This window comes from Electrophorus electricus, chromosome 26, assembly GCF_013358815.1.
Source record: "Electrophorus electricus isolate fEleEle1 chromosome 26, fEleEle1.pri, whole genome shotgun sequence".
NCBI lineage: Eukaryota > Metazoa > Chordata > Actinopteri > Gymnotiformes > Gymnotidae > Electrophorus > Electrophorus electricus.
This window is the reverse complement of record NC_049560.1, coordinates 3320017-3341184: the sequence shown is the minus strand read 5'-3', so window position 1 is coordinate 3341184 and position 21168 is coordinate 3320017. Positions and strand designations below refer to the sequence as shown.

At 42.1% G+C, this 21168-nt stretch overlaps 1 long non-coding RNA gene across 1 annotated transcript; it reads right to left on the bottom strand.

Annotated features, from left to right (window-relative positions):
- Positions 1 to 14158: 14158 nt before the first annotated feature.
- LOC118240830 lies at positions 14159 to 21028 on the bottom strand. Its single transcript, XR_004775664.1, has 3 exons — positions 20974 to 21028; positions 16147 to 16303; positions 14159 to 14245 (listed from the first exon to the last, which is right to left on the bottom strand). It is a non-coding gene; the product is annotated as an uncharacterized LOC118240830 (long non-coding RNA).
- Positions 21029 to 21168: the final 140 nt, after the last annotated feature.

Below are 21168 nucleotides of genomic sequence, written 5' to 3'. Positions count from 1 at the left end.
GGCCGGGGTATGGTTGCTGTCCTTCAGCTTCTGTGACACACCATCACCATGGGACAACAATCAGGTAACAGAGGAACCCTCAGCTGGTAGTGAATTGATTTTCAGTCCTGTGGCACGGCCAAAGTGACCACTGTGGCACATCACAGATATGCACAGCAGTAGGGGAAGATGAGGTCAAGATTTCAATGACCAGGGTTTGGTGTACAAACTATACATGCTCGTGTGTGTCAAACACCAAAATATTCTCAAAAATGTTTTAAACTCTGTAAGCAGAGATATTACAGTGGGTTTAGTGGGATTGTTCTTTATGAACCAAAGCCTGATTAGATAATTGCATTGCTAATCTAGAACAAATCTTGGTATAGATTCTACTTTTGCAGAAAAAGAACACCTATACTTCGAGGTCAGTACCTCAGAGTGCTAATATATTTATTTTCAAATACAATTACACAAGTTATTAAAGTAACGTTTCATTTTTGTAATGTCACATGCAACATTGGTGCTAAGATTAAGAATAGGACAGAATAGGACAGTAGACTATTCATAATGCTTGTGATCAATATATTAGGTGTGTAAGTCTATGTCCCTCTGGGGGCTAAAGCCGGCACTCCATGTAACTGCACGAACATTCAGCTGGCAGAAACACATGGAATTTAGTCCATGTCCATCAAGCATACTGAGGTTTGGTACAATCAAATGTAATAAAACTAAATACTGGAAATAGAATAAGAATCTTGTTCGTTCCTATTCTGGCTAAAGGTGACAAAAACATTTCCTCTGATGCATGTCTCTCCTCAGGTTGTTACGAGGGGGGAAAGCACTGGTTATAAAATTTACTGCATCTCGTCTTTATTGGCACCAGGGAAGCTCTGCTCTTCCCTTTACTTGTCGTATCATCATATTTCTCTCCACATGCCGTCTCTCACAGTTTGGCAACTGATTTTCTGCAGTGTGGCCAGCATGTAGGAAGCAAAGGAGAAAAATATGTTTAGTCACAAACTCTCTGACGTGAGAAAGAACCTTCCAGTCGATGTCAACCAGATTAAAATAAGAGGGCATGTGTATGCTTGTGTGAGGGTGTGAGTAAAATACCCAAACAAAGTTTCTATCAGATAGCTGCATGCTGAAATACAAAAACGTTTAAGACATTCATGAATTTTATATTCTCATAATCTCAATTTGTTAATCTCATCAGTGTCATGAACAGAGACGACTGGATGCAATTATTCTTTCAGTAGTGATTTTCTATTTTAAAATCCCTTTTGGTTTAGAACTAGACAGATATGAGTTTGGAAATCTGGCCGTGCATAACGTTATTCATTCAGGTAATTCGTTTATATTCTGCAGTCCATTCTACGAGACTGGGAGACATTCAAGTCTAATCTCTTTTTCAGAATGAGACACACCAAAGGGTGTGTATGGGGGGGGGGGGGGGGGGGCACATTTTCATCTGTCTCTCTTGACTTCAGGGTGCAAATGCAAGGGCTATTATTGGCCAGGGGATTGCTATGGCAACTGCTGAGTTGGGGAGCAGGAAGAATGGGGTTCTGCCTGTCCACCGTGTGGAGGAATGAACTTGGGAGAGAATGAGGCGACGAATCATGCAGAATGACCAACCATGGCTCCAGAAGGCTCTCTGCTGGGACGCGCACAAGAGCATATGTATTAATATTTATTTGTTTATGATACCATACAAGTCAGGTGTTAATGATGTGCAGAATACTGATATCATGACAACACTGTGCTTGCTCCACAACACTCCTGTAATACTATATAAGAATTTACTGATCACCATGCCTCAAGGTCTTAGGTAGAGTGTTTAATTGAGCTTATAATCTTTTTTGCATCATATTTTATAAATCAATAAGATATTTCCATAGGCATCACCTTAGGTATATATTTGTTTTTAAAGATTATGCTGAACAAAAAAAAAAAACCCTCTCTAATACTGATAATTGTACTGCTTAAAAGCTTTAAATCAGCTGTATTGGAAACAGTTGTGTGTGTCTGTTGTGCTAAACAAGCCTGGAGCCTGGGCTGGTTATTGAAGATTTAGTATATTCTTTTGCAATTACACCTATCGGTGTTGCTTAATGATTCAACAGTGGACTTCCCAGTCTACTTGCACCATCTAATTCCCACAGTTTGCCACGGATGCAGCCCGCTCCAGTGAACACAGGTCCTCATGGAGCTCTGGCTTTGGAACCTTGGGGCGCAGACTGTGCTATCAAAATCAGAGGGACATACGTTCCTATGGTAACCCCAGGATGTCTGTCCCTCATGATAACAGGAGGGAGGAACCATATGATGGAAGGCCCAATGTTCAGTACCTTTAGCAAGGTTGAATTCTGAGTCTCTTTGTTACTGGTCAGTGCTAAACATTTTAAAACAGAAGAAGAAAAGAAAAAAAAAAAGAACAAGATCAAGGATTCATAAATCCCTTAGGTAGTGAACGATATTAGCATATTAATATTAATATTACTCTTCAGAGCTTCAGTCACGAATCACTTCACCCCCCAGTCCGTAGATCACGTTCACTGTTAGTAAGACCTACTTCTAGTAGCAAAGTTGCACTGACAAACATAGTATTTCATTTTCTTAACATACACATTTTTATCCGTCAAGTTGTGCATACACATCGTACTTGTTGGCTGGTTGCAAATGGGAAAAAATCCTTAGAGGGATTATTAGCTGTTAATGAGACTCAGTTTTGACAATAAGTTATTTGTCAGCATTTTCAGCAGTTGGTCAGATTCTTATTTGTAAGGATATATATATTTTTTACAGTTTGTTGTCAAAAAAAGAAATTTCAGGATTGCAAGTATCAAAATTTCAAAGAATTTCACACTCCTTGTAGGTAACTACAACTTTAATGTGGCTGAGTGATATATATATATATATATGTGTGTGTGTGTGAACTGAACCCATGACCTTGGTGTTGGTAGCACCTTATATTTTCTCACGTTCACTCCACAATATGTGCTTAGGCATACACATATTAAAAGCCAAACTAGCCTGGCTCTTTCTTAACATTGATCCCATGTCTGATCAATGTAAGCAAGCACCTACCACCCTGTTTCACAGATTTTGGCTCTGCATTCTTCTTTATCCACATTTTAGACATCTATTTTTTTGCCTTTACTGGTATCCACTTAAAGCTTTATTTGGAGTTACCACATAACACCACTGTCTGTCTAGTGGGTTATTTGATATTATTGTTTATGCATCCCTGTTGGCAAGACACCTAATTTTATTAAGGTGTGATTGCGTATGTATACACTGTGAGTGTGTGTGTTGGGGGGGGGGGGGGGTGCGTGTGTGTGCATTGTCCATTGTTCTTTAAAGTGTATAGTTATCACTAAGAATATAATTAAGACACATAAGTAGATAAGTAGACAGGATTTTCAAACCTGCAGCAAGAATCTCCAAATGTTCAGTTCAGACACCAGTCAAATCTAAAATCTATGAAATTAAGCATAATAATTATATATGATAATTCTAAAGAAAGATGGCACCAAATTGCAGTGTCATACTTAATAATACATTTTAATTTGCTTTTAGCTATTAAAGTTTTATTATATTAAGAAAGCTGAGATTCATATTTGTTGAAAGAAAGATAAAAAGGTTTCATTAATTAACAGTTATACACAGACACTAATAGCAACTGTGCATGTATGTGGGAGCTAGATTAAGCTCTCACATAGAAACAGCAGGAGTCTTAGAGGGTGTTTAGCAAACGAGAATCTTACAGAACCTGACAAAACAGTTTTTGCCTACGCATCTTTCTCTCACCAGAGTTGAAAGAAATCAGACTCACGGAGGGTGGTGAAGGGAATCTCTTCCACTGTGGAACCTGGGGGAATCTGTGTGTGAATGGGATGAATGAATAAACAGCAAGTTTGGTTTGTTGAGAACTGAACTGTGGAAGAACAGGCAGGGAGTCTGTGGCCAGAGCAAGAGTGGAATCATCTCCTAATGGGCTGGATGAGGTAAACTGTAGGAAACACGAGTCCACTCTGGGGCACTAACCATCTGACCTCTGGGGGCAGAATAGCTGTGATAATCACAAGGTTCACATTAGCTTTTCAAGTAGGCAGATTCTCCCTTTATGAACATTTTTTTGGTCTGAAAGTGTATGTAAAGATCCATGCAGATATCAAGGTCTAATGCAATGAATGTAGCTGAGGTAATACTCAGTAGTGTTTGTGACGGAACGCTCGCCTCCTGCGAGTCACGTGGTTTGGCCCGCCACGTGCAGTGGCACACACCTGCACCTCGTCCTGTCTGTATTTAAACCAGCGTCAGTGTGTGCAGGATTGTTGGTCAATGTGGATGTAACGTGTTAATGTCCTTCTCGTCATCGGTAAACGTATGCGTGTTTATTGTCCTTGTTTAATAATAACCGTTACATGTTCATGTTCTTTGTGTGTAATACTGAGTGCCACTATCGTTATGTGTAAATAAATGTTTGTCCACCGCGCTGGAGTCTGTGCGTCCTGCCACTCGCCTTTTGGCACTCGGGCCACCACGCGTTACAGTGTTAAATCTACAACAATAATTTATTTCAGTCAGCAGCTGATTTGATCAATTCAGTGGCTAAAAATTAGAAATTGTTCAAGCAATGTTTGATTAACGTTTGTTAGTTTGCTTGCTAATTATACCATGTTATGTATCTCTCTGGATGTTGAACTTGATGATGGGAGATACACCTGCATAGCATATCATCAGTAAGTGATGTTTCTTTAAACTGACACTTCAGTAATCAAGGGCTCTCATTGGACAGAGGTTTTGTCACTCTGTAATTAAGTAATTAAGTATTTCCCTCATAACTAATGTGTAGTCCTGAATATACAAACACTGCCCCCATATTCATCAAAGTAGTATACAGTTAAGTCTGATCCAAAAATGAACAAATAAAAATGGAATAGCACCTTCATTCATCATGAATGACGTATTTGGCTTATCAGTAGGGTCTACTGATAAATACGCCTACTCGCACACAGTATCAGTATCAGTAGGTCTACTGATAAATACGCCTACTCGCACACCCTCCCTGATCTGATTCACCAGAGTTCCAGCACGCACCTGATCCTCATTCTCCTCATTACTGCCCACTTTATAAGTTTCCCTCCCCTGTGTTCACATCGCGTAATATGGCTACTCCATGGTGCATACCGAGTGGTCTAGAATCTTGTTTGTCTTCCAGGTTTTTGACTTCTGCCTGTTTTTAGACCTCGTCTCCCGCTTGATACCTGGACACCCCCCCGGACTCTGCCCAGTGTTCCCGACCTTGGAACAACCTGACCCCACGGATGTGTTTGATTTCAGTAATAAAACCTCTTGCAATTGCATCCTCTTCCTTGTGTGTGTGCGTTCAATCGTTACACACACATTCAATTTCTAGGATCAATCAGAATTTGAGACTAGGCTTTAATTAATTTTAAGGCTTTAATTAATTTTGAGATTTGAGTTTGTATATATGAGTGAACTCTGTGTTCGCCTGACTGATGTGCTTCTCTATATCTAGACGTATCTTTGTACCCCTATTACGACAAGTAAAGTAACCACCAACTCCATCTCAGGTTCTCTTTTCATTCCTTTCCCTCATTTTTCTAAACTTTTTAAATGAAACTGTCATTCGTTATACAGTTTCTCTCTTGCAACTCCACCCAGTTGGTCAGTTAAAGACGATGACACCCAGTCGTCCACAACTCCATTAGCAGCTGTTCTCTTCGCCCCTCCAGGGGTCCTGCTGGTGCTCTGAGTGCTGCTCTGCCTGGCCTTAGTGCTTCTCGCTGGGCTGAGAATAGAGTTCAGGAGTCCTTCTGCCTGTTGCCAATCTTCTAGGACCATGTTTCTGTCAGGCTTCAGCCCCAGTTCTCTCCAAGACGAGGCATACGACCTTGCCTGAAGTAAATTATGAGGAACTCGACCACAGAGTCATCAGTGGAACAGCTCGAATCTCAGCTCAAAGGGGTGAGTGAGGTGGAAGGGTAATATTCGAAGCAAACTTAGTGTATACGTATCACACAAAGATAGAGAGGGAATGACAGAGTGAGAGAAAAATAATTTGCGTGTTATGTAATTTATGACCAACATACGTAAGCTATAAGGTTCGGGTTTTTTGGGATCCTAAAATATAAAATAGTTGTGGATATATTAATAATTCAGTCTTTCTCTTAATAATACCTATTTACCCACACATTGCAACTATAGAAATACAATTTTGTTTACCTGGTTTCATAATGGTCAGCCCCCACTCAATCTTCAGATGCACAAATGCCTGTCAGTATTTTGAATCCAAATGTCAGACCTGAATATTCATGGGACATATTAAAACGCTGTTTCATAGACAATTTGACCTTAGAGACTCATGTTGGTAGTCTATTTCTCTCCTGAGCAGTGTGGACAACTGCCACTTCTAGATGATTGTCAGATCCTCTCTCCCTTTTACCTGCTCCAAGAGATGCATTGAGTTTTCTTGTGGTTGAGTCAGATGCACTGTGTTGTCGTCTAGCTGAAATAACAACTTTGGAAATCTCTACATACATAGTTTTACAATCCATCATTTGTTTAATAACACGTTTTTCATTTTAATAACACATTTTTTTCTTTTTCATTTTTGGATCTGTTTACAGGGAATCTGTGGTAAAAAAACAAAAAAAAAACAAAAAAAACCCCCCAACAACCCAAAACTTAATGCATTTGACTTATTTGGAATGAATAAAAGCTTATTACACATAGACTGTGTAGATGTTGTCGTTGAGATCACTGAATGAGGTCAGAGAAAAGGTGAATAATGCACAACACATACAGCTATACTGTAAACAATTACATTCAGAGCTGTGCCTGTGCATGGCCATATAAAAGTGTGTTTTATGTTGCTGTTGTTTCTTTGATTGCTAACTTGCTGATCGTCAAACATCTAATTTAAAAGTTCAACCTGCAGTGTAAGATTCATTTCCACATGGTTCAGGATATGACTTCTTAAATCAGTTTTATTTTTTGAAATCATATAAGATAGATCATTTTTATGCGTTCTGTTGTTGTTAACCCACCAAGACATAACACAAAATCCTAGCATGTTTATGCACAAATAGACCAATATTTCTCAGCAGAGAGCCCACAGAAACAGCACACAGAGCAGGGACACTCTCCTAATACTCTAATTACTGCCATTATTGTCAGCAGTGGGTATTCATCTAAAGTGTGTGTTCATTCTCACCATACACATATTTGCAGGCTATTACTACCTCCTCCTTCCAACTGTCTCCATCTCCAGTAATAACATATTGTAATAACACTGAGTAATAATAACAATGTTATAACATTGTAGTTGCGTAATAACTGTGTAATAATTGTGTAATAACAATGTACTGTAACAATGTGAAACAACTGTGGAAACTCTGGAAATCTGTGGTACTTCACAGACATGATTTTCTCTGGTTTGTCGAGACCTTTGGATCATCAGAATTAAAGATTTGTCGTTTCCAGTGGCGAGGCATTTTAATACTTATGGACACTGCATTAATGACATATCTGTTTTCATCACCAGTTGTTGCTATGGCAGCAATGAAATGAGGAAACTCAAAGAAAAAGAACTGATCTACACTCTTGGAACTTTAGAACCCCATGGAATGAATGCTATGATTTAAACATCTACTTTTTCATATATAAACTGGCTCCTCCTACTACTAATTCAGAAGCACTTTGCTTGCACAGCTGATGAAAGACCTCTGTCCAAAATGTCCTGTTTCTCTGGAAACTGTGTACTTTACTACAATTTTGAATATCCACAGAGTTCTGAAATTCCAAGAGTGTAGATCAGTTCTTTTTCTTTGCGTTTCCCAATTTCACTGCTGCCATAGCAACAACTTGCAATGCAAACAGATATGTCATTAATGCAATGGCCATTAGCATTAAAATGTGTCACCACTGGAAACAGCAAATACTTTTCTAATATATCTAATAATTAACTATTTTTCTATTAACTGGTTCCTCCTAGAAATCCAGAAGTATTTTGCTTGCATAGATGATGGACATCTATCCGAAACATCCTGTTTCTCTAAAAATCTTGTTTACTATATATATATATATATATATATATATATATATATATATATATATATATATATATAGAGAGAGAGAGAGAGAGAGAGAGAGAGAGAGAGAGAGGGGGGACATTCCATTTAGTTTAGCTCAATTTAAATTAAGCTTGTTAATTAAACAAGTTAACCCTGCTACTCTGTCTCTGTAATCTACACCCTCCCTGAGGTTCAGAATAGTTATTTTGATATTATTCTGTTTACTGTCTCATTTCCATGAAAATTACCCTAGTGCCTTGATCAGATGAATTCTGCATCAGCCTTCTGGAACAAACATTGAACAATTCCATCAAATGTCTTACCTGCAGAAAATCGAAAGAGGCCATGGGCCATATGAGGCGCTGCCCTTGATGCAGTTGGAAGAGTGGCCCACCCTCTCCGAGAATCATGATGAAGTGCTGTTTGCTCGAGAGGAAATCTGGAGAGTGATGCATATCTCCATTTTTGGCATTGGGGAAAGCAGTGCATCAGCACAGAGGCATATATCAAGGAACACTTGGGCTAAGATCCTCCACGAAGGACCAGCACTGTGCCCTGACTGTGATGAGTATGATGGTCACCAAATCGGAAAAGTTTGAACAGTCTTTGCTAAGATTCCAAGTCACGATGGGTACAGCATCACTGTATTCATATAAACCTGAGACTGTTCTGTGGTCTGGAGATTTATTTTCTGTTTAAACATGCCATAGCTGTGCTGCAAATCCTAACAGATGCAATTAAAATGCTGTAATACAGTACAAGACCTTAACATCATCATACATTATTACTGATGATGTAACCTACGTTATGTGAGAGATTCATGCATCTGACCTATCCATTTTGGCCACGGTCAGCACAATGCAAAACTGACATTTGGGACATTTTTGGTGATTTTATTTTAATGATTTATTTATTAATCATTGTTAACAGTCATTTTTGAGCAAACAAATGCACCATGAATTTAAAGCACTGTAGCCCTTAAAACCTTTAAATCATACCTTATACTGTGCAATATCAAAAATATAGTAAATGGGTATTCTAGAGAATAATTCAGTCAGTTAGAGTGTTATATTGCTGAGGATGTAGCTCAACAAGAGCAGTGTGTTTATATGTGTGTGTGTGTGTGTGTGTGTGTGTGTGTGTGTGTGTGTGTGTGTGAGTGTGTGTGTGTGAGTGTGTGTGTGTGTGTGTGTGTGAGTGTGTGTGTGAGTGTGTGTGTGAGTGTGTGTGTGTGTGAGTGTGTGTGTGTGAGTGTGTGTGTGTGTGAGTGTGTGTGTGTGTGTGTGTGTGAGTGTGTGTGTGTGTGAGTGTGTGTGTGAGTGTGTGAGTGTGTGTGTGTGTGTGTGTATGTGTGTGTGTGTGTGTGTGTGAGTGTGTGAGTGTGTGTGTGTGTGTGTGTGTGTGAGTGTGTGTGTGTGAGTGTGTGTGTGTGTGTGTGTGTGAGTGTGTGTGTGAGTGTGTGTGTGAGTGTGTGTGTGTGTGAGTGTGTGTGTGTGAGTGTGTGTGTGTGTGAGTGTGTGTGTGTGTGTGTGTGTGAGTGTGTGTGTGTGTGAGTGTGTGTGTGTGTGTGTGTGTGTGAGTGTGTGTGTGTGTGTGTGAGTGTGTGTGTGTGTGTGTGAGTGTGTGTGAGTGTGTGTGTGTGTGTGTGTGTGTGTGTGTGTGTGTGAGTGTGTGTGTGTGTGAGTGTGTGTGTGTGTGTGAGTGTGTGAGTGTGTGTCTGAGAGAGAGAGAGAAACAGGAGAAAGAAAGACACTGAGAGCAGATCGTACATTAACATGGTCTACGTAGCTGCAACATCAATCTACACAATGGTCTACAAAATTATACCAAATTATTGTATTTACCAGTGGAGACTGGTAATCTCCAGGTTCTCCCAGTTACCCATCCAGTGTTGTGCGTAGCTTATTCTGTGTTTTATTGTATACTGGAAGTTGTGAAATGATTAATTTTAATATATAATATTTATCATAACAATAATGATTATTCTAAATGAACAGTTCATGTGTAATTAGAGTTATGTATGTTACTTTACCACAGTTCAGGCCTATGCTGATATTATTGAGAAGTTATGCCTTATTACTGTAGTGTGTAAGCATCTGTACCTTAGTCACCCCAGTTGGGCAATGTTCATGAAGTACCCAGGGAAACTCTAATGGCTTTAGTCATAGTTCTTTAATTTTCATATGTCTTAATATAATAGACTAGGTTACATATCAATGCTATCTCTTTTAATGCTGACCAGCGTATATGTGATATAAAGGCTCTGTGCTGTTCATCTGTGACTGAGAACAGGGCCTGTAGATACAAATGAATAATTACTGGACTGCCCCAAAGCCAGCTCTCCGTGATATCCCCTTCCAAACAGGAATAAGCAAAACACCTCAGGAGACTTTGACTCCCCCTTTGAATAAACATATATAACAGGCAGGTCCGGGGACTGGGGTTAGACCTTGTCTGCCTTCATCACACTGAGCAGACTTTCGTTACCAATACCAATTACGCAGATAGGCTATAAATCTGTGCATATACACAAATGCTGACGTCTCTATAATTGATGTTTTTCAGGTTGGTTTTATACATTGTTGCGTTATTGTGCATAATTATAATATTCATGGCTTGAAACGGAGCGGTTATCTCGACGTAAGATAATAAAAGGTTTAAGATTCGGTGTTGCCATTTAAAAAAATGTCAGCTCGTGTGCTTGCCCTTAAAATACTCATAAATGACATTTGAATTGACCGCAGAAACAAGGCCGCACGGAGCACACGGGTGGACGTTTGGAAAACGCAAATGTACGCTTTCGCGGTGGGAGCTCGTTTAAGGGAAACGCACTTGCCTGCTTCTGACAGGCTTCAGCAAAACCAGCATTTTATTCTGCGCGTCTTAATGCTTCGTCTCGACTCGCACCGTCGCGTTTCCCCCCGCAGTCTGCTGGAATCCGGCGCTTGACAAAGCCATGCCGCCCGACAGGTCTCCAGTCGGATTGTAAGCTGTCACGGGATCAGTGCAACACGCTACTACACCCGGACAGGTTTCCGTTTATTTGTGATAAACTACAATGAGATTTTTTTTTTTCCTCTTCCGGAAGACATTGTTTGTGGTCCAGATTAAACAGCATCGATAAAATGTCTGGGGATTAATGGGATACCTCACCGTCACTATGGAGACGCGGCCCGTGCGGACACCTGTGAATTAACATTAGCTCGGCAGCCGAGTGGCAACAAGCTTTAATTAGCGGCATAGAGAAAGAATCGTATAATACGGCCCGTAATGCAGTTCGGCATCCTTTTTAATGCACTGCTTCCATAAAATCAAAGAGAATTATCGCACAATTGAACAGGTGTCTAAGAGCCGGACCTGAGACGGCAAGGGCCATTTCTGCTCAGCCTCTCTCTGACAAGACCGTGTAGGTGGGTGTTTTTTTTAATCTTTGGTGCCCTTTCTGCGGTGAGATTAAGGGACTGGAAGGCAGTCTGCCTTTGTGCTCCTCTGCTAGGTTTCTGATGTATGCTGTTCTCCAGAGGGTCCTTTTTTTTATTAAATACATAATCCTCATTTTGAACATCAAGACCATCCATAACCTTTCTGAACTATCACTGTTTCACGGTGCAGTTTGCAAGGCATGCACTAACACAGGCCTAGGAAGCTTTAATGCAATGGCATCTCCCAAGGTTCAAATAAAACCGTGAATGTGCCCCACTGGTGGCTATGGCAGAGTGCAATAGGTAGCTTTTCCATCAGAGCCTACACATATAATCACCCGTGACATGCATCAGCAACAGATGTTTCAGCCACCGGGATGATGTAGCAGGAAAGGGTGTGTTCCCTTACACGCGCTAACATACAAACACCCATAAATTACTGCAAGGAACTGGAGGATAGGGTTGAAAGTATACCACTTCCTCTTCTGTGAGTGATGTCTTGATTAATTGGGTTGTCGTTACTCTGCTCTGTGTCTTTCGCTTGGTTCGTCTCGGTGGGCAGGCAGTGGAATGCCAGACTCAGTGGTGTGGCGAGCATAGATTTATTTGGGGCAGGACAGAAGCAGGAGGAACATACACGATCACTGTGCTAGCTCCACGGTTAATGCCATCGGTGCACTTGTAGCTCAGAGGCTAATGTTCTTGACTAGTAATTGGAAACTTGCCAGTTCAATCCCTACCACTGCTGGACCCCTGAACAAGGCCCTTAACCTCGGTTGCTCAAGCTGTATTCAGTCACAATTGTAAGTCCTTTTGGAAAAAAGCATCAGCTAAATGCCATAATGTGTAAAATCATTAGCTGCCTTTAAGTATCTCAGTGAGCAGGTATTGCTGCATACCTCATCACTGGCTAAGTGCTAGAATGTGCTGGGCTAAAATCCTGCACTTTCTGTCTTCTTTAGATTTTTATTTTATCGTATTATTTTGCAGGTATAGTTTTATTTTTTAAGTGAAGTTCACTGCTGTCCAGCTGCACATTGAGTATGAGTGAAAAACTGGGAGATTGCTTTGCTATTTAAATTCAAACACCCCCCTCTCCCACATACACACAAAATCACCACCTAAGAGCTTTTTACGGTAAAAAGGGTCAAACCTAATAATCTTATTTACATTATACAGGAAATATAACTCATGGAAAAGCCTTTTTTTTTGTCAGCATTAATTTTGATTGAGAGAGCCATAATGAAGAGAAGATTCTTATTTTACAAACATAGCATATATTGGAAACGAAATAATTATCCAGTTATTGGAACAGGAACCCAGCACAATTTATTTTAACTCTGTAATCTCAAGGTTAACATAAATTTTAAAAACTCCTGTAAATATTCATCTTACAAAATGCCTCTGAAGGTTTATGGTTATCTGGACTTTGGCATCTACTCAAATGAATCCTAACATAAACTCCAAGTTTTTGTAGATGATAAAGTGGTGTGACATTTAAAATGCAATCACTAAGCGGTTGGAAATAATCCAGAGCGCTTACCCATCACTGGAAACAAGTGGCCAGAATGCAAGGGAATGTGATCATAAATCGCACACAGAAGGAAAATCACGTCACAAACCTTTATTCCTTGTGCGTGCATGTGCTGTCAAGTGATCAAACAGAAATGAGATGTTTTATTTTTTAAAAAGACTCCTACTACAGTAATAGAAAATGCCCTGATTTGTTTAAAAAGGTCAACAAAGGCAGTTTACTGACCACAGTGTGACTGATCACACATTGACAAGCAGATTCAGTGATCTGAACATACTGAACATACTGGTTCTAAGGCTTTGCTACTACGCCTGAGTGAAAGAAGATGTCAAGAGGCAATATATGGATGCTTGCCTCAAAATCGGATTTACAGTAATCAGTGAGCAGACCCTGCGGAGGTGACCCTACATCAGTGAGAGGAAGGATAGCACAAAAGCACAGGCCTTTATTGTAATAATTTCTACAGCATTTAGCTGCGAATTTCTTTCCTGCTTGCTTATGACATGGAAGAGGAGAGAGAGAGTGTGTGTGTGTGTGTGTGTGTGTGTGTGTGTGTGTGTGTGTGTGTGTGTGCGTGTGCGGGTGTGTATGTGTGTGTGTGTGTGTGTGTGTGTGTGTGTGTGTGTGTGCGCGCGGGTGTGTGTGTGTGTGTGTGTGTGTGTGTGTGTGTGTGTGTGTATGTGTGTGTGTGTGTGTGTGTGTGTGTGTGTGTGCGGGTGTGTGTGTGTGTGTGAGTATGAGAGAGATTTTTTTTATTATGATCACAGACTCTCTGGCTGGAGCTCTTTAGATTCAAATAATGATGGAGTGTTGAGAGACACCAGCTCATTGAAACACCAACTGTTCCATAATGCAAAAAAAGAAAAAAATGTTTTTGCTGTTTATAGAAAACTTGAAATACATATTTTCCATATATGAAGGCCTGCCAATCCTCCTTTGAACAAGACATTTTCATTTTCAGGGTTAAACTGGTAACTCATTTGCCTAATTCATACATAAAGCTTGCCTTCTATAGACAGGTAGATGATTTCTATAATCCTATTGTAATGAATGCACACACGTAGAAGAAGATCCATTTGCAGAGGTTTTATTTTAGCAACCAAATTAGTACATGCAGTAAGACAGGTAAGCGTGGTCGGGTCGGTCTGGGGTCGTAGACGGGGTATCGTTCAGGAGGTGTCCGAGGGTCAGGCAGAAGACGAGGTCTAGGAAGCAAGCAGGAGTCAATAACCAGGAACGCCCACAGGATGAAGAAATGCTTGGTACGCCACATAGGCGCAATACTTCGCGACTAGTATATGGGAAGGAGGAGCTTATGAAGGGGTTGGTAATGAGGGGAATAAGAATCAGGTATGTGCTAGAATATGGTGAGTCAGATCGTGGGTGTATGCACGAGTGGGCATGGCTGTGCGGGGCTGAGAGCTGTTCCTGGGGTTCGTAACACCTACTGGGTCCTTTTGCTTTATTTCTTAAATGGTTCCAACCAACTAAGGCAATATTTCTGCAGTGCAGAACTGCTAATAGCCACATTTCTTATTATCGTATTATATAAAAACCCGGCGGTCCCGGGTTTGTCTCTCTTCCTCTACGTCTCTACGATTCCCTGCGTGCCGCACTCAGATAGTGCATGTGAGGCTCTAAGTCATCTGCAGACTGACCGGCGCAGCCACGAGCTCTGCTCTGCGAAGCGCGGCACGGCCTCCGTGCCGCTTTCTACTCCGGATAAATTAGATACGAGTCCGGCTCATGCATTAGCTCACCCCAAGACTCCCGCAGCACCCAAGCTCTTTTGTAGGTCTTGTCAGCACTTATGTCTTTTGCCTTTTTTGATTCATTTATTACATATCAGTCATTTCAGCTTTGCTCGGAACCTGAAGGGAATGTGAAGAAATGTGTTGTGGACAATATGTCTTATCAAGCGCTATGAACGTTCCGTCATATTGCTCCTTTAGCATAATTAACATATCTTCTAATTCTCCCGATCAAGCTGCCCTCACTTGTTTGCTTTTAATCTTCCCCTCTTATCACTGCTTTCTCTTGTGTTAGCTGTAATCTCACTCCCAAATCTCCTGGCCAGGATTAGCAACTTTCGGGAGGCTACGAGCAGATTAGCTTTATTTCATCTCTCCTCCATTGGCATCCGCACAGACACTGTATCGATTTCCATTTCATGGGGCTGAGATGTTCTGCAAAGTGATAACGGCCAATAATGGCTTGGAATTTTCAATATGCCAAAAGCAAAAGTGGACAGGTGGGTAGAAGGTTAAGGTGTATGGTCTCAGTAAATCTGATTACTGTGGGATCAACCTGAATACTGTGGGATAAATCTGATTACTGTGAGGTAAACCTGAATACTGTAGGGTAACTCTGCTTACTGTGGGGTAAACCTGCAAAGTGTGGGGTGAACCTGATTACTGAGAGGTAAATCTGATTACTCTGGGGTAAAGCTGAATACTGTTAGCTAAACCTAATTACTGTCAGGTAAACTTAATTGCTGCTTGCTGTTTCATTATTGGCTACTGTATCACTCTCTTCTCTGATGAAGTGAAGGTTCTCGTGTTTGGCACGCAAATCCTCTTTGTGCTTTTTACTCACTAAGCGATCTTTCCCCATCTCAGAGTTTCCATCACCTTGTCAACTGCCACCCCTTCTTTCTCTCCCACTCCCTGACAGCACAAAAAAACCCCAGAAACACTGTGGCACGGTACAGTAAATCAGCATTGCAGGTGCCTGAGGATTGTTCTGGAACATGTTCAGTCGCATGCAAATCAAAGTTAACAGTCAACAGTTCTGGAGAGTTACCGAGGTAACCCTAAAGACCTCAGCTTGCTAATTAGCCGATGGGCTCAGTCAGGTGTGGAGGAGCAGAAACGAAAAAGTGAAAAGGCAATGTTTCTGAAGACTGGAGAGCAGAGACAATTTCAACCTATAGTGCACGGAAATAGACACCTCCAAGCATACATGTTTTATATGACACATTTACAATGTATAATATAAATACCATCTTATATAAGACACTTACTATGTATAACATAAAGAATATGACTGTGCTTGGAGGTGTTTAATATCGAACTCTGATAGATTCACATCTCTGCCTTTTTGCTACCTCTCTCACGTCCCTCCTCGCGTTCTCTCTATCTGTCACTCTTGTTTTCCTTCGACGCTGCTCTTCAGTTCATTCCTCGTTCGCCGTCCTTTTCCCTCCTGTGCCGCGGGCTAAATGGCAGCGACTCCACCGCGCCGTCGTCGTCTAAAACGTTGCGCTGCGTGAGGAGGAGGAGGAGAGTCAGTTTTCTGTGGAGCGTGAAATTCCTCCCTCTCTCTCCTGCTGTTCTTCTCTCTCCCTCCCTGACTGGATGCCCACTAACTAGAGCATCGCTCAGATGAAGGCTGCTCTACCGAGGGAGGCTTATGACGAGGTATCCCAGTGTGCACCGCTGCAGACTGGCCTGTTTGTGCTGGACACGGGTCAGTGCAGATCAATGAGTCTGTATAATGGAGTTATTGAGTGAGCTGCCTTGTCAAGCCCCATGTCTCTGTCTCCAACTTCCCTCTACGTCTAATAACCAGCAGGGGAGAGCAGGGGCCCAGGGGCTCTAGTGCAGGGGAGAAAGGGGGCCCAGGGGCTCTAGTGCAGGGGAGAGTGGGGGCTCAGGGGCTCTAGAGCAGGGGAGAGCGGGGGCCCAGGGGCGCTAGTGCAGGGGAGAGCGGGGGCCCAGGGGCTCTAGTGCAGGGGAGAAAGGGGGCCCAGGGGCTCTAGTGCAGGGGAGAGCGGGGGCCCAGGGGCTCTAGTGCAGGGGAGAGCGGGGGCCCAGGGGCTCCAGTGCAGGGGAGAGCGGGGGCCCAGGGGCTCCAGTGCAGAGGAGAGAGGGGGCCCAGGGGTTCTAGAGCAGGGGAGAGCGGGGGCCCAGGGGTGCTAGTGCAGGGGAGAGCGGGGGCCCAGGGGCTCTAGTGCAGGGGAGAGCGGGGGCCCAGGGGCTCTAGAGCAGGGGAGAGCGGGGGCCCAGGGGCTCTAGTGCAGGGGAGAGCGGGGGCCCAGGGGCTCTAGAGGCGATCCAGTGAAGGTCATAACACTGCCACTCAGCTCTGCATGCACATAAATTGTATTATTGGCAGGATATGTGTTCTTAATGGTGTGGTTCAATGTAACCTATTAAACTACAGAGTATATCAAAGTTGTAGACAACTCTAGCTACTTCCGTTGAGTTGGTCATAGATTTACATTTACATTTATGGCATTTAGCTGACGCTTTTATCCAAAACAGCTTACAATCATGGCTGACTACAACTTGAGCAATTGACTGTTAAGGGCCTTGCTCAGGGGCCCGACAGTGGCGACTTGGACTGGCAACCCTTTGCTTACTAGTTGATTCCATTAACCACTGAGCTACCACTGCCCATAGAGAGAGTGAAAGAGAGGAGGGAGGCTTCATGTTGAATAGACTTGGAAGCTGCCCAAGGCTGTCGTTAGTTAACTCTGCAGCAGTGATCTGGCTGAACTGCTGCTGAAGGTTCTTTTTGGTACAGTGTTTTTTGTTTTTCTTAATAACCATTAAAGGTGAAAATGTTCATTTTCTAGCCTAATTCTGCTGTAATTAGTAACATTTTTACCGGTAATCATGAATGCTGAATATTCATGCAGCATTTACACAGTAAAGACTTATTTACAAGGAAACGGGAACTGTGTTGGTGTTGTTGCAAAAGCTCAAATAGCTTTTAACTAATTAGACTGACTGGTGGTTATGAGAATGTGTGTGTGTGTGTGTGTGTGTGTGTGTGTGTGTGTGTGTGTGTGTGTGTGTGTGTGTGTGGTACTCTCATTATCTTTATGCCTCACCTTTATCTTGGTGAAAAAGAATAAGACTAACAAGGAAACATCAGCTTTCAAATATAAAAATGAAAACTGACATTTTCTCGATGAAGATTCTAAATGTATACCATTGTCATCATAGTCACTTGTCATCACTGAAGAAATGGCAGGAATATAATTTGATGCATAATTAACTGTATTATGGGTATTATTGTCAAAGTTCACTGGGTAGATATAAATAAGTAGATATTTGTGAGCGAAACATTGATTTATTTCTCTTATCTCGCCTTACTCCATAATTCCTGTCTGCAGTCCAAGCCAGAGAGAAGTGTTAATACAATAGACAGGGTGTCTCTGTACAATATCACATAACCCTTTCTCATTTGTGTGATATACACCCCTTCACTTTCTGCCATTTGCTTCTCATACTTCTAAATCCTGCCTGGGTCCAGACTTTGAAATGCTGGACACAGGTGGTATCTTTATTCAGAGTTCATTTCTGCACAAGGCACATCTGAAGAAGGCTGCCAAGATGGCAGATCCCTAGTGAACAAGCTCACTGTCGACCAAGCCTCGCTCCCTTGGTCCTCGACGTTTGCCATGTAGCATCGTACATGTTTATTTATCACAGGCACAGACTCGTACAGTTCATAATGCAGGAATACTAAAGCACTATTGTATGTCACATTGCATAGCTTGGAATGAAAATGGTTAAAGGAAGGAGACATCCCGGGGAGAATAATGCCTGGTAACATGCACTCTGCCTGAGTTCGGCTGTGCCGTGAAAAAGGCTCATGACTCTGTGGTGTGCCTGCCAACGTCTTCAGATTAGGACTCACATTCCGCCCAAAGCAATCTCACACAGTGCTTATCGTGAGAGTAGACAACCCTGACTTCTGGAGCCCTGCATCTACCAACAACAGAATGTGAATGTGTTTGCTAACATTAGAAAATACAACAGTCATCTCCCTGCATGAGCTAAACACATTGCAGCCACTCTGTCCTGGTCACACGCTGCTTTCCTGTTCCCCAAGGCTAACAAAGATATCTTGCTTCTCTGCCTATAAAGGCCCCTAATATTATGGGATATCAGTCTAAGTGCTGGCTAATATCTCGTAGGAAAGGTCAAGGATGCTTTTATCAGTGGCTGCTGCACCAATGGAGGACGAAGCCTTGAGTTTTTGAGATATGATAAAGAAACTTCACCTCACACTAACCAGCTCCATCAAGGAAAAAATGACTTACTAGTATGTAGATTAGACTGGTCCTTTCTTGGTTAAACAATATGCGTGCGTGTATCTGTGCCTGTGTGTGTTTGTGTATGTATGCATGTGCGCGTGTGTGTGCGTGCGTGCATGCACGCTGGGCCCTCTGGATGTCTCTCCATCACATGTGAACCTCATGACAGCTTTAGAATGGTGGGAAAGGTCAGACTCATTCACCCCTTCAAATCAGCTGCTCATTAACATGCAATATGGAACCAAAGAGATGAATCTCTCTAGTCAATGGTGTGCTGGTCATCAAATCCTGTTCTTTGCTTAGAGCCGCCATCGTATGGAGCTTTTCTGGACTGAGAATGAATTATGATTATGCATCTCAGTTGTTTAGGTTGTGGTACATGTGAAAATCAAAGCGGCTATGCCAAATTCCTCATCACTACATGCAGTGTTGGATGCACTTATCAATATTTATCTTGGGTACACTGAATACACACTGAAAACCTTTGCACTTCATGTATGGATGGGAACTGTAAGAAAATTTTATTGATCTCTGGAGGTAGATTTGTAGCACCTGCCATGATTGAACTGACACACACAAAAAAGCACACATTTCCACATGCTTCTACATTCGATGCAATCCACAGCAGATACCACAGCCCTTTTGCAGGTCTTATTAATGTGTCTATCCTGCATGAATGAATGTGAAAATTCATTCTATCACCAAGAGGCTGAAAACTGAAATGGACTCACACCCCCACATCTTGAAAGCATTAAACAATCGAGTGACTCACCCTTTCGCTTCACCCTCAGTTTCATCCCAGCCCACATTAGTGGAGCAATAGCGTAATGTTTGGACTAATATCGCAGAAACAGACACTTTCCCTCAGGGCAACAGTGCTGCAGATAAAATCTTGTTCTCTGCCCGCCTTGTGTCACCTCACTGCTGTACAACCAGAGCGTTGTCTGGGCTGGTGGCCAGCGTGTGCTCCACCTGGGTTCTGTCCTGGCCATGGGGTTCATGTCAGAAGCCACTGGCCCTCTGTGCCTGAGCTTGGCTAGTGGGCTTTGGTTGAGCTGAGTTGTCTGGAGCAGAAGTGATTTTCAAGGTACAGCACCCAACCGATGCTGGTCTCTGTCCAGACGTGATTTGACTTCTGAAACGAACTGTTCTGGAAACAGATGAACTACCTTATTATTTACATAAAAATATAATGTGTAATAATAGCTCACCTTTACACATTTGTGAGCACTCATGCTGTGCTGATGTTACAAAGCACTTTATGAGGTAAAAAGCACTGATAGTTTAAAGCTACTGAATACAAGTTTATTTGCACTTCTTGTGTGAAATGTCTTATATGGTTACTGTTTCCTTTCTTGCCAATCACATAGAAAAAAAGGAGGATGGGAGAGAGAGAGAGAGAGATGGTGCTTAATGTTGTGTCTGCATGGTAATAATTCAGACATCGTGGATCATCAGCAGGAGGCTGAACTCTACCATTCATCTTCATTTTATGTCCAGTGTTTATCAGCATTAATAAACCAAAAGCCCTGAGGAGTTGGGCCTAAATCTAATATATGCATCCAGAACCAGGTATTTCAGAGAGGGAGATAGATGAAAGAGAGAGAGAGAGAGAGAGAGAGAGAGAGAGAGAGAGAGAGAGAGAGAGAGAGAGAGAGTGAGAGAGAGAGAGAAAGAGAGAAAAAGATAGTGAGACAGAGAGAGAAAGAGAGTGAGAGAGAGAGAGAGAGAGAGAGAGAAAGAGAGAAACACACAAAGCCTAATATAAATATGTTTTGCAGGAAATATCTTTTTTTGGGGGTTTTTTCCCAATTATCCAAGGGGATAATTTTGTCAGCAGAGGTTGACCAGGTAAGACTATATGAAGACCCCTTTTCCACTTACCCTTCCCTGGGTAGAGCTGTCAGTCGAATTATTGATAATCCATGTTCATCTGGGTGTTCTGAACACTCTCTCCTTCCCTGAGCCTGCTTCCTTTGTGTGTCCCGGCTGAAGTGGACAAAGCCTCTCACCTAGTCTGTGTGCACGCTGGTCAATACGAACAGAGCAACCTGCTGCCATACATCCACTACACGCCTG